Source organism: Puma concolor, chromosome A2, assembly GCF_028749965.1.
Source record: "Puma concolor isolate L17-30 chromosome A2, mPumCon1.1.hap2, whole genome shotgun sequence".
In the NCBI taxonomy this organism is placed as follows: domain Eukaryota; kingdom Metazoa; phylum Chordata; class Mammalia; order Carnivora; family Felidae; genus Puma; species Puma concolor.
The window spans coordinates 17,770,174-17,783,254 of record NC_141668.1 but is presented as its reverse complement, the minus strand read 5'-3'; positions in this window follow the sequence as shown (position 1 = coordinate 17,783,254).

The window sequence follows — 13,081 nt, the reverse complement described above, 5'->3', positions numbered from 1 at the left end:
GGGGTTCGAACTCACAAACTGTGTTGAGATCATGACCTGAGCCAAAATCAAGAGCCAGGTGCCTAACCGATTGAGCCATCTGGGCCCCCCAAGATACATTTTAGGAGGAAGCCACAGACAATAGCAGTTGTCACACAACAATGTGAGTTGAATTGAGTCTCTCAAGAAATATGTTGAAGTCCAAACTCCCCTCCTACCTTGCCCCAATCATACCTGTGACAGTGACCTTAAACGGAAATCGTTTTTGCAGATGTCATCAAATTACCATGGATCACACTGGGTTAGGGTGGGCCCTAATCCCGTGGGGGGTTCCTATAAGCAAAGGAGATCAGACGCACACAGAGAGGAGAGTGCCAGGGAAGGTGCAGGTGGAAATCAGAGTGATGTTAACTATATGCCAAGGGGGGACTAGGATTGCCTGCAGCCTGAAGAAGCTAGGAGACACGCACGGGACAGATTTCTACCTCCGATCCTGCAGAGGGACCGGTCCTGCCACAACTTAATTTTCAAGATTTCTAGCTTCCAGAACTGTGAGAAGATACATTTCTGTTGTTTTAAGGCACCCAGTTTGTGGTAGTTTATTACAGCAGATGTAGCAAACTAAGACAAATGGTAAAGGCAGCAAAAGAAGGAGAATGGGTGGGCTCTACTAATTTTCCTTTAAACACTTCAGTCAAACATGCCATAAGTCAAACATGCTATGAGATAACTTGGTTCTGTAAGATCTAATAATTTGCTCAGTAAGTCACAGGTCAAACCAATCAAGTCACAATTCAGTAAGCAGACAGCAGTGCCCAGAAGAGAGCACGGGAGCAGTAAGGCCTAACTGTGTATGTGTTTTACACGGATAAAAGTGTCTCTGAACTGGTAGGTGCTCTTAAAACAAAAACAAAACAGCACTCTTGCTCTTAGACTATCATTTATTTTTGTAAAAAAATTTAACTAGCTAGTTATATGTAATTAATTTCCTTTGCATTGGGAAATATTTTTATTCTCTTATTCCTGGGTCCTGGTGAAATTCCTTTATGGTAGAACAAATTCATACATTATCTGATCCTTTATGATGAGCATGTATTCCTTTTACAATAAAGGCATAAAAATAATTTATAATTCAAAAATAAGAGGTTGTAATATACTAGGGTATAAAGACTATTTTATTTATTTATTTCTCTTTGTAAAGTGCCCAAAATAAAAATTAGTCAATAAGGCACTTAATTTCTTTTAATGGCTAAGAAGTTAACAGGAATAAAGGAAAGCTGATATGGAATACAGTATAACTTTTCCAGAGAAAAATTAAGTGTTTTTATTTATGCTATAAATTCAAATTTCTGGGCATATAGAAAAAGGAAAAATAGGAACATGACTGACTAGATATTCATAGAAAATATTGAAGTCAGTGAATGTTAGCTGAGTGATACTTTTGTATAAGACTGTGAAAAACGGTAAGAAAAATGTATTTTATCAAGCCAACATTTAGCATATTACATTCACAAAAACTAAGCACATTCAGTTTATAGGTTTGGGTTTTCAAAGCCAGAACACAAGAGGAAGGGCATTTCTTTTCAGAAGTTTTGTCTGCAAAATGGGGCGCCTGGGTGGCTCAGTCTCTTGAGTGACCAAGTTCAGCTCAGGTCATGATCTCATGGTTTGTGAGTTTGAGCCCCGCATCGGGCTCTGTGCTGACAGCTCGGAGCCTGGAGCCTGCTTCGGATTCTGTGTCTCCCTCTCTCTCTGCCCCTTCCCCATTCATGCTCTGTCTCTCTCTGTCTCAGAAATAAATAAATACATTAAAAAATTTTTTTTAATTTAAAAACCAAAAGAATTCTTCTCTGTAATTAAAATATGCTCTTACCAGATTTTTATAGCCAGGTTTTCAGAGGTGTCATAACCTGAACCAAAGAGAATCGGAAATGACCAAACCATCGGAGAGAACTGTTAACTAGTTCAATCGTGGTGCGGCTCTGTTTATCACCAAATACAGAAGCAGCACTGGGGAGGGCCTCTTCCCTACGCCCCTCCAGGGGTTCTGTGGCATTTGCCAGTGCTGTTTTTCTTCCTGCCACACTCACTGTCCTGACGTCTTTTTCAATGGACCTCCCTGCTCTTTTTTCCCCTTAAAGTGCCTTAGTGATCTGTGTACATCCTTCTTTACATTTCCACAGCCCGCTTCAGTACATTATACCCTTCACTCAGTGCTTCCGTGGGCAATAGTGATGTATGGGTCCATTAACTAGGTGGGAGGACGCCTTTCACCATGTACATGCTTATGTCAAGTCATTGTGACATCCACCATAAATATCTTGCACATTTTTTAAAAAATTTTAATGCTTTTTATTCATTTTTGAGAGACACAGAGTGTAAGCAGGGGAGGGGCGAGAGAGAGAGAGGGAGACACAGAATTTGAAGAAGGCTCCAGGCTCCAAGCTTCAAGCTGTTAGCACCGAGCCCGACGCAGGGCTCCAACTCTTAAACTGCAAGATCATGACCTGAGCCAAAGTTGGACGCTTAACCAACTGAGCCACCCAGGTGCCCCAGTATCTTACAATTTTATTTGTCAATTGCACCTCCATAAAGCTGAGGGAAAAGGAAATCGCTCTAGGTATTTCAGAGGTACTTAATGTAGCTAACTGTTTCTAAATTGTTGGGAAGGAGGATCCAAAGGGATAAAGCAATGCAAATAAATGCAGGAAGGTGCTACAATTGCCCAGAACCCACGAGGAGAACACAGTGAGGAGCCAGGAGCCTACGGTTCCTCCAGTGCTGCTGGACTTACGGCTGATACCACAGCAGCTGCCAGGGCCAGAAGTAGATAAAAATGACTTCTTTCTCTTCACTTCCAATCAGCCGCCAAAGCCTCGCTTTGGCAGAATTTAATCAAAGCCCAGTTCGCAAAGGAGTCCAAGAAAAAGAAGGGAGGAGAAAATTAAAAGGCATGTGTAGGACTGAGAGCCAAGAGAGAGCTAACCCTAACCCAAGGACAGATCATAATAGAAAAGGTGGGGAATACGATTCTACTCCATTTACCCCATAGACTACTCTGTAGCTTGGGTATCTGACAGCTCCTGTGAATAGGCCAGCGCTTCCCAGACTTTGCTTTGAATCACTTGGGATCTTTGAAAAAGTACCCAGGCCTGGTTTCCACCCCCCTGGACATTCTGATTTAATTGATACGCGGTGTCACCTGAGTGAGCGTCAAGGTTTGTGAACTCCCACGTACAACTCCCTCGTACGCTGGGGGTTGGTGCCACGGGTGTTAGTGGCAGCCATCGTGTCTGGAGATTAGGACACAGCAGCAGCAATGTGTCTGTGAAAAATGTGGACTATTTACCTGGTGCTTGAGAAACTTTGCAGGGTACTGTTATCATTCATAAGGAGGGAAAGAAACCTCAGCCAGGGTCACGACACCTTGAAATATAGACAGTACCAATATAGGAAAATCAGACTCGTAATTCAAATAGTTGCATGATTATTCCCGCTACCCTAGACTTCTTTAGAGTGCTAAACGTTCAAGGTAGCTTTAAAAAAAAAATTAATGTTTACTTATTTTTGAGAGACAGAGAGTGTGAGTGGGGAAGGGACAGAGAGAGAAGGAGACACAGAATCGGAAGCAGGCTCCAGGCTCTAAGCTGTCAGCACAGAGCCCAATGCAGGGCTCAAACCTATGAACCAGGAGATCATGACCTGAGCCAAAGTCAGATGCTTAACTGACTGAGCCACCCAGGTGCCCTGAGGTAGTTCTTTTTTTTTTTTTTTTTTTTTATGTGGAGGTTAGTCTATGTATTTATAATATGGTAAGTATTACATTAAGCAGATTTACAGAGCATCTTTAGGAAAATATCTCTTGTACTTTTGAAGAGCATCCTAAATTAAAACACAAAGAAATGTCGCAGAGTAAGGTAGAATGAACATTGAACTTTGAGACAGACAAAACACTGAGTTGTAGTCTATGGTTTGCCTTTATCTAATTATGTATTCCAGAGTAAGAGATTAAACCTTTTGGACCTCTAAAAAAAAATCAATACATGAGGTCTGAGAACCCATCCAGCCCAAATATGCTGGCTTGTTCTGTCATTTAGAGTATTTCTTCATCATAAGATATCTTGAGGAGTTTTTGCACTTTTAATCTTCTGAAGCCCTTTCTAAGAAGGGATTGCTCATTTGTAGGTGATGGTTCAGATTTCTACTGGTCTTGCTTCTGAATTGGTTATTCTAAAATTACATAGTGATTTCATAACCAGCTGTAGGAATTCTCTCCCTACTGTCCATGTTCTCTGGGGCAACAGAAGAAAAGAATTAAGGAAGTTGTTCAGCAGAAGACAGAAAATGCAGGCCCAATAGTCATGCACATAAACATTTGGCTTCTTCAAGCCATTTATAGAGCATTCCATAGATACACTTATCAGCAGTTTGGGGTATCATTAAAAAATAAGTTTTAGTACAGTGTTGCTTAAGTCAGAATGTAAATACAAATGGTTGTGTTTTTTTAATAGTTATAACTTTTTCCTAAGAGTGCACAGAAAAATCAGTGTGTCTTCTATTTTGGTGATGGAGAATTTGAGCATTGAATCAGGTTTTACTTGCATTTCTTATTCTTTACTTGCACTAAGTGAAAAAGACTTAAGTCACGGTGACAGATCACTGGGAAAGGCAGCCAAAATATGATGGCTGTGTCAGGTAGTTGTGGATAGTTGGGTTCAGATGAACTCACCTCATCCTTCTACTGCTCCTCCCTGGATGCCAAGCTGGTGGGCATGTTTCAGTCAAAAGCTGTTAGGTTGACTAGTTCAGCTCAAAAGATAATGAATGGCATATAGATTCCCAGTCCACTCTTTGGATGGATTCAGTGCTCGAACAGGGTTCTTTACGTTTATGGTATCATTTGGATGTGATTCGAAAATACACCTAATAATTTATCATCAGTGAAAAACATTATACAGGGTTAGGAAAAAAAATAAAATTTTCAGCAATCTAGTTATTTATCCTCTGTGATAGCTAATTTCGTAAACTTGACTGAACCAGGTTATTTCTTTCTGTGTCCGCAAGTGTGTTTTTGCGACAAACTTTGGACTCGGTAAAGTAGACTGCCCTCCCCATTGTGGTGGGCTTATCCAAATCAGTGGCAGCCTGAAGAAACCAAAAGGCAAAGGAAGGAGGAATTTGCCCCTTTCTTCTTCCTCAGTGGTTGAGGGATTGCTTGAATTTCTTATAGCATCGACTTTGAGTTTATAGGCTAACGATAATGGAAAAGTGAGTTTTCCTTGTGAAATATTTTAAGAAAACAATTTATATGTCATTCTAGGTGTTCCACTTTCAAAACACGGTCACTAAGTGCTTACAAGGGTGAAAGCAGGAGAGAAGGAAGACTAAGCGAAGGACGGAGGAAGGGTCAAGAATATGGTCGATTTCTTGGGTGTTTTTCATTCTGGCCTCAGCCAGAGAGAATTGTCTACTGAATGGCGAATATCCAGAGCTGAGTGGTGGTTCGTTTTGCATTTGCTGAACACTGAATGTAGGAAAAATAAGGAAAATAAATAGATTGTCACTGTCTACATGCTTCAAATCTTCCAAAATTAGTCTTGAGGGAAATAACTCCATAATTCTTTAACCCTACTAAGCTTTTTACTCAGTTACTTGATACTTGTTTGTATTTTGGTTCCTTAGATCTAGCTAGGTTTTCTTAAAATGTACTTAGGAGGGAAAATGCAGCATATTCCAAGGGACACTGATTTTTTTTAAAGGGAGGAGAGAATTTTTTTCCCTTAAATTCTGTAAAACGTAACTTTTAATATGATGATGATTGGTAGTTTCCTTTCATAATCCCAAATTCAGCTTAGTACCCTTTAGCTCTTTGACACTTGATTATCAGCATTTATGAGAGAATTATATTGGAGACACATTGTGTCAGATATGCGAGCACCATTGAAGATCACGCGCGCGTGTGTGTGTGTGTATCTTTTCCATTCTGAATCCTTGAAATATTTCTGCTTTTATTCTTTCTTAATTAAAAGCGTCTGGGTTAACATCTAAAAGTACCTTTATCAACATAGAATACACATCAAGAAACAAAACTCATAATGAACTATAGAGAAAATACCAACACAGAGGCTTTACTCTTGTTATTTAACCTTCAGTATGATAATTTTCCTCCCACAATGAATGCTGACCCTGATTGTGAAGGATGCTTGCTGAGAGCAAGGGTTAGGGGTGGGGAAAATGAGGAGAAGGTTTGTGTGTGTCTGGGTTTTCCTTAGAAGAAGACAATTTATAGGTACAACAGTTTTGTGGAGGTTTTTTGTTTTGGGGTTGTTTTTGTCCACTGTGGTGGTTTTTTCTTGACCAAATGTGCATGCAGAATGTCCTAGGGCAGGGCTTCCATTTTACTTAGAGAGCTCTTTACTGAGTTTTAGCTTCCAGAAAAATTCCTTATTGAGACGCCAATGCAACTATTCCATAGCCTTTAAATCAATCAACCTGTTAACAACCTGACAGGGCTGGTCCTAACCCCACTTCTAGCTGCCTTTGGAATTGTAAAACTTTGCAAGTCTTGCTGAGTGAACTCATGTATTTGGTGGTCCTTTATCTTAAAGTCTGTTATGAACTGCGTAGACAAAGTGTGGTCAGGTTTCATAAACAATCTGTTTCATGCTGTCAAGAGATGTCTCTATGTTCTGATTATTTAATCACATCTTTCTGGGTTTTGTGGTGGTACACCGGATTTAGTGGTACCAAGTGGTTTTTAGAGTTTTCTCGCATTTCAGTAAGATTTCAAGAGGGGGGGAGGTTGTTACAGATGTTGGCCAACCAACCCGAAGGAAAATCCCTAATAGGAATCTGAAAAATAGAAAGCGAACACTTACAAAATTCCACTGACTTAATAGAACAAAGGTTTTCCCTCAGTAAATTGTGTGGTATTTCTTTCCAAAAGATAAACAGTAAGCTAAAATTTACTTAGGAGCAGACGGACTATCTGTGGTGGAGACAGAACCCCAGAAGGAGCAAGAAGTGGTAGGATCCAGCCCTTAGGGGGAGAACTCAGACTGGAGAAGTGGAAAACATTGATTGAGAATCAGACAGATGACTTTAGAGACAGTCATTTGCTTTAAGACAAGTGCATCATAAAGCTCATGCAGATTGTTTTCATCTTCTCAATTCAATGAAAGCTTCATTGTTACTTAAAAGCTAAGGGGTGACGCATGGAGAAGTTGGAGAAGAAAAAATCTGAAACGATCCTTTTAGGGAATCTTTTTTAAGCCAAAGAAGACTAGAATTTTGAGACCAGTACAATATGTATAATATACCATGTGGTATAATCTGGGAAAGAGAGAGAATGGGGAAAAGTTGTAAATAGGAAGGGTAGCACAGCAGACGCTCAGAAAGCTGAGGGAAGGAGGGAAATCCATGGTGTAACATAAGAAACACTAGTGGGGGACCACATGGGGTGAGGGAAGTGTCTAATCTGGCAACAGGAGAGCTAGGGGACTGGTTACAGGGAATTGGGAAAAAAAGGTAGACTGATTAACATTAATTTAAACTTAATCAAATTGATTTGAAATCAACAAGGTAGTGTTATTTTTTATTTTTTTTAACGTTTATTTATTTTTGAGACAGAGAGAGACAGAGCATGAACGGGGGAGGGTCAGAGAGAGGGAGACACAGAATCCAAAACAGGCTCCAGGCTCTGAGCTGTCGGCACAGAGCCCGACGCGGGGCTTGAACTCACGGGCTGTGAGATCATGACCTGAGCCGAAGTCGGCCGCTTAACCGACTGAGCCACCCCAGCGGCCCATCAAGGTAGTTTTAAATAGACAATTTTTTCCCTCAACTTTGCAGCCATTTACAAAGGGGAAAACATGACAGTATCTCCTATGCTCTGAGGATCTTTCTCTTCTTTGCCTCAGTTCTTTTCTTCTGCATTGTTTCTATTGCCAGAAGCCCACTTACTGTTAAGCAAAGTTCAGCCGTGGTGCAGGTCAGGTGTATGTCGCCCCGGTGGCTGTTGTTGCTGCTGCCGTGTTTCATATGGATCCATCTCCGTGTCCAATACACTCATCTTCGTTACCAGTGGAGAAAGTCACAGTTAGCTGTCTCACCCTTCCCTTCCCTGTATTTCCTATCGTAGGTCTCCCCTTCCTTTCGCGAGATAACAGTCCTCATTTTTCAGAAAACTTTGATGACTTCTTAGCATTTAAAGGATCAAGTCCTAACTCCTCAAATGGGTACCTAAGTATTTGCCCCATTTTCTATTTACCACCTTCCCTGTCTGCGCCCCCCCCCCCGTGCCCCCAACCTTTCCATCTCCACCTGTCTTTCACCCAGACTGCTTTCCTCTTTGTGACCAGACACTCCTGGACGCCCTCACCTGCCCTTTAGTCATAAAATGCTCTTACCTCGACATGTGCAATTGAAGTCCAAAACACGTCTTATCTCCTTGTCACTGACTCCTTCCCTGTCTACAGTGGCCTGTAAAGATTGCTTGCTTCTCGATGACCATCATTAATCTTGTTTTGTGAATGAGACGAGTATGTGACATTAGTTTAACTCCTTAATGCCACAGTGCTTTGAAGTGCCTTTATTCAACATAGGCTGTCATTCAGGAGAGGAAGTCCCATGACAGAATCCTTTTGACATCAGTTTTCCCCAGAATTCACTGAAGAATGTACATGCCAGGGCAAACGGAAAGTTCTGTAAGGGCCCACACAGGTCAAGTAATATTTTTTTTTTCAATCTCAGTTAAAGAAAGAATAGCATAAATAAATATATAACATCAAAGAATAGCATAAGTAAATCAAACACTACCCATCTTCTAAAAAGATTGGACTACATTTGCAAGCTTCCCCTATTTGAAAAGCACTGAAAACTCAGCTGCTGGGGCGCCTGGGTGGCGCAGTCGGTTAAGCGTCCGACTTCAGCCAGGTCACGATCTCGCGGTCCGTGAGTTCGAGCCCCGCGTCGGGCTCTGGGCTGATGGCTCGGAGCCTGGAGCCTGTTTCCGATTCTGTGTCTCCCTCTCTCTCTGCCCCTCCCCTGTTCATGCTCTGTCTCTCTCTGTCCCAAAAATAAATAAACGTTGAAAAAAAAAAAAGAAAGAAAGAAAACTCAGCTGCTATGTTTTGGGTTATATCACTGGAGGGTTCAGTAGGGTAGAATCCTGCTTTTGGTTGAAGTTAGAGGAATAATATTTCATTTCTTTTACCTAAAATTTCTGTGTATGCATTTGATGTGATTTGTCCATTGGAACTAGCTAATTCAAAGGAGGAAAATGCTACCTTTATTTAATAAAAAAATCATTTGTACTGTTTTTAAAACTAGTCCAACACATTATAAGGAAAACTGTACAACATTCAGTGCCGTATGGAACTCAATCTGTAAGCCATTAAGTAAATGAAATCTTACGATGTTTCCTTGCTTCTCTGAAGTACCGATATGTTACAGCAGTCTGGCAAGGCTCTCAGCCATTACAAATAATAGACTAGAGCTGCCCACACACTCATCACTCTCAGGGAACAGCCCTCTGCCTGGGTCTCCTCAATTACAGAAAGAGAACTACGCTCCTGATTGAAATGGAGGGAGGGGGAGAGGGAAAGAGAGAAAAGGGGAGAGAGAGGGAGAACGAGAGCAAGAGAGAGGGAGAGAAACTTTTAATCTTTATTTTTGGGAATCTTTTTGCAACAACCTATTGTGTCTGCCTGTTCCCTCCAAATTCACCGTGGGAGCCATTTGCTTTGTGAAAATAAAGAGTGGTGTCTTTTACCCTGCCATAAAAGATCTTCTGTAGAGTGTACTAGGGTCGAGAAGTTTGAGAGGAGGGGTCTCAAAGGTCTGTGACCTAGAGATGTCACAGAGGCTTCCGGGAATCCGAGGGAAATGTCTTCTAGTTGGCATGCCATCATTCAGTGAGCAATGACATACCCTTCGTGTCTTTTCTTTTGTTATTTAAAGGAGGTGTACTTTGTATAATACGGAGAAGGAAAACTTGTGATCCCACAGACTAGGAAACTAAAAGAACACATTGACTATTATTTCAAAGTGTAAAATATGTATACTATTTGTGTATCATCTTTCAGTAAGTTGCCTATTTTATTTTTAGTGTTTACCAAATTTGTTAGGGAATTGGGGCTAATAAGAGTGAAATGAAGAGGGACAAGAAGAGTTCTGGCCCCCAAAGCAGGGGAGACAATTGGTTGTGGGCATTTGAAACAGTGTGACCATAAATAAAGGGGGTTATTTTTATGGTGTAGGGGATCCAGTGCTCTGTGTACAATAGTACAGAGAGGATTTATTATTAGCAATGGGAAAAACAGATTTCCAAATTTAGAGACCACTCCACATTCATGAACTTGGAAATTCCAGGCAAACTTGAGACCTCTTGTTGGCATCTGAGTTGATTTATCCTTGGCAAGAGGCTATGTGTTTCTTTTGTTTCTTTTTTCAGTAGGATAAAATAGTTGCCTCAAACAAAACTTAAATTAGTGCTTTCTTCAAGTTGTTTTATATATACATATATGTAGATAGTAGAAGCTATACATAGGCATAGTATATATAGTAGAAGCTATACATAGGCACCATAGAAAATTGAGAAGTACAGATAATAAAAATCACAAACAATAATAAAAATTCATACTTAATGTTAACACTTTAGTGTATACCCTTCTGGATCTCCCCTCCATTCTCCTCCTCCTCTTCTTCCTTTTCCATCCCTCTCTCTCTCCCTCCCTCTCTCTCTCTCTCTCTTTGGGAGTCAGATGAATAAATTTTTCTCTCTCTCAGTTACATGAATAACACATCCATAAATGTATCTTTTCAACAAAATAAAATCACACCATATATTTCCGTAACCTGCCTTTTTAGTCAATAATCTTCATCTTTTTTTAAATTAAAATGTTACATCCTTGGGTAATCAGGGAGGAGGTCTTGGAGCAAGAGTACAGATGACGATAAGAAGCATTAGTGAACAATAACAGTTTACATTTAATTGGTAAACGGATTTAACCTTAAACGTGAATTGACAAATGCAGTGATAGAAACAAAAAGATGGACTGTTTGAAATCGCATGCATTTCAGAAAGTATTGAAAATTGGTATAGGCAGTTGACTGCCTATATAACTGATATAGTTTCTTTTTCTGGTTCAGTAACCTGTTTTAAGTGTTACAAATACTTACAAGATGGCTCCTAGAATTACATAATATTTATATTTTTTCAAAAGAAAGGGGGAAAAGGTACTATTAGGTGCAGAGGGGTTTGTGATGTTTTTTAAAAAGTAGTGTCTAAGCAAAAATCAGAAGAGGTAGAGTTGAATTTTCAGGTGGTATATCAAGAACGGTCATACTTCGTATAATCTTGGAATATGTTCTCATTCTCCAGAGGTTACTGAGAGAACTGATTTGAATTATGTATATAAATTATCTATCATTGCAGCCAGGACAGAGAACTCTTGATCTGTGACTTCTTTTTACAAATGGCCGTCTGTTTAGGGAAGCCATTTTCTTTGAAGTGGGCTGCCGAAACCCCTCTTTTCCCATTTTTTCTCATTTCCAAACCTGGAAACTTTGTATCTCCTTCCTGAAATACTGTGTTCAAGCAGCCTGATAAATTTTTCTCTCAAGATCTTCTGACATCTGGGAGAGAAACAGCTACCATGTTAGTTCCTACTCTTCAACCAAATGAAGAGAATCAATCACATTGGAAAATGACTTTATGGAAATCTGAGTAATCCATTTTCTTCTGGGGAAAGTCATGTCAGGATTTTCATAAAGGTGTCCAAAAGAACAGAAAAGAGAATTATAAAAATGTCAACCTTTGGTAACAGTGGAGAAGGGAGCTGATCCTTGTGGGTAACTTTAATAGCCTTGCTCAGTAATTACACAAAAAGAACTACAAAACATTCACTGAAAAAAAAAATTATCTTAAATTTATTCCTTTCATTTCCTCTCTTCACTGAAGGAAATGAATAAATATGAATATAAGGAATAATTAGAAGGGAAGATTGTCAGAATTTTTTAATCAATTTCTCATTTCTGTGTTACCCCGAATGCTTTTCTTTTTCTCGTATTATTTGTATGGCAAGTACCTGTGTTCACCACATGTTATCTTGAATTCACTTCGTGAATGCAGATGCTTTCTTCCTCTGCCTGAGAGTTTTCACAGGGGCCAAGAGATTGGCATCCAAGACGTCAATGGTCCTCATTATAAACCTTATCTTTGCCTCTCTGTCCACAGGACATCAGATAGAACTATTTCAGGGTAACTTTTATGAACAAGCATTCATTTACTGCAGGGGAAATCTAAATGTATCCCTCCTTGTTTGGACTCTAGGTCATTAATTTATATTTCACATTTATGAATGCTTACGACTGTCAATAAACTGCCAGAAAATGAAGAGTGCTATAGGTGCTGTGTGGCTGGAAATTCAAAGGTGAAATAGAGTATGCCTGGAAAAACTCAGGAGAATCGGAACCAGATTCTCATTAAAAGCATTCTTCAAAACATTTGGAGTGAATGCTTTTTGGCCCGGTGAATTTTTTAAATATAATTTATCCAGTAGATGAAGCACATTCTGTGAATTTAGCACTACTGGGTTGCTATCTGTGACCTCTCAAGTTCAAAAGACATTTTGACAACAGGATATTCTGTGTTATTGCCTTCAGTGCCCACCGAGTTACAGATTTCATTTGTCTCCTCTGATTTTAATCTTGTTTTTATCTCTGTGAATGCCTTTTGAAATATATACCTTAATAAGGTATGTTAATATGCAATAAAATTAGCAGGTGTGGATATACAGTTCTGCGAGTGTTTACACATGTATAGATTTGCAAAGCTACCAGCAAAATCAAGGTACAGAACAGCTCCATGACCCTAAGAGACTCCCCTTTGCTTTCCTTTTATAGTCACACTGTCCCCCACTCCTAAACCTGGCAACTGCTGCTTTGATCTGTAGTTTTGTCTTCACAAGAATGCTATCTAAACAGAACGTAATTTTTTGAGAATGGATTGTTTCAGTCCGCAAAATGCCGCTGAGATTCTCCCGAGGCGTTGCCATGTATCACCAGCACGTTGCTTTTTCTTGCTGAGTAGCGTTCCACT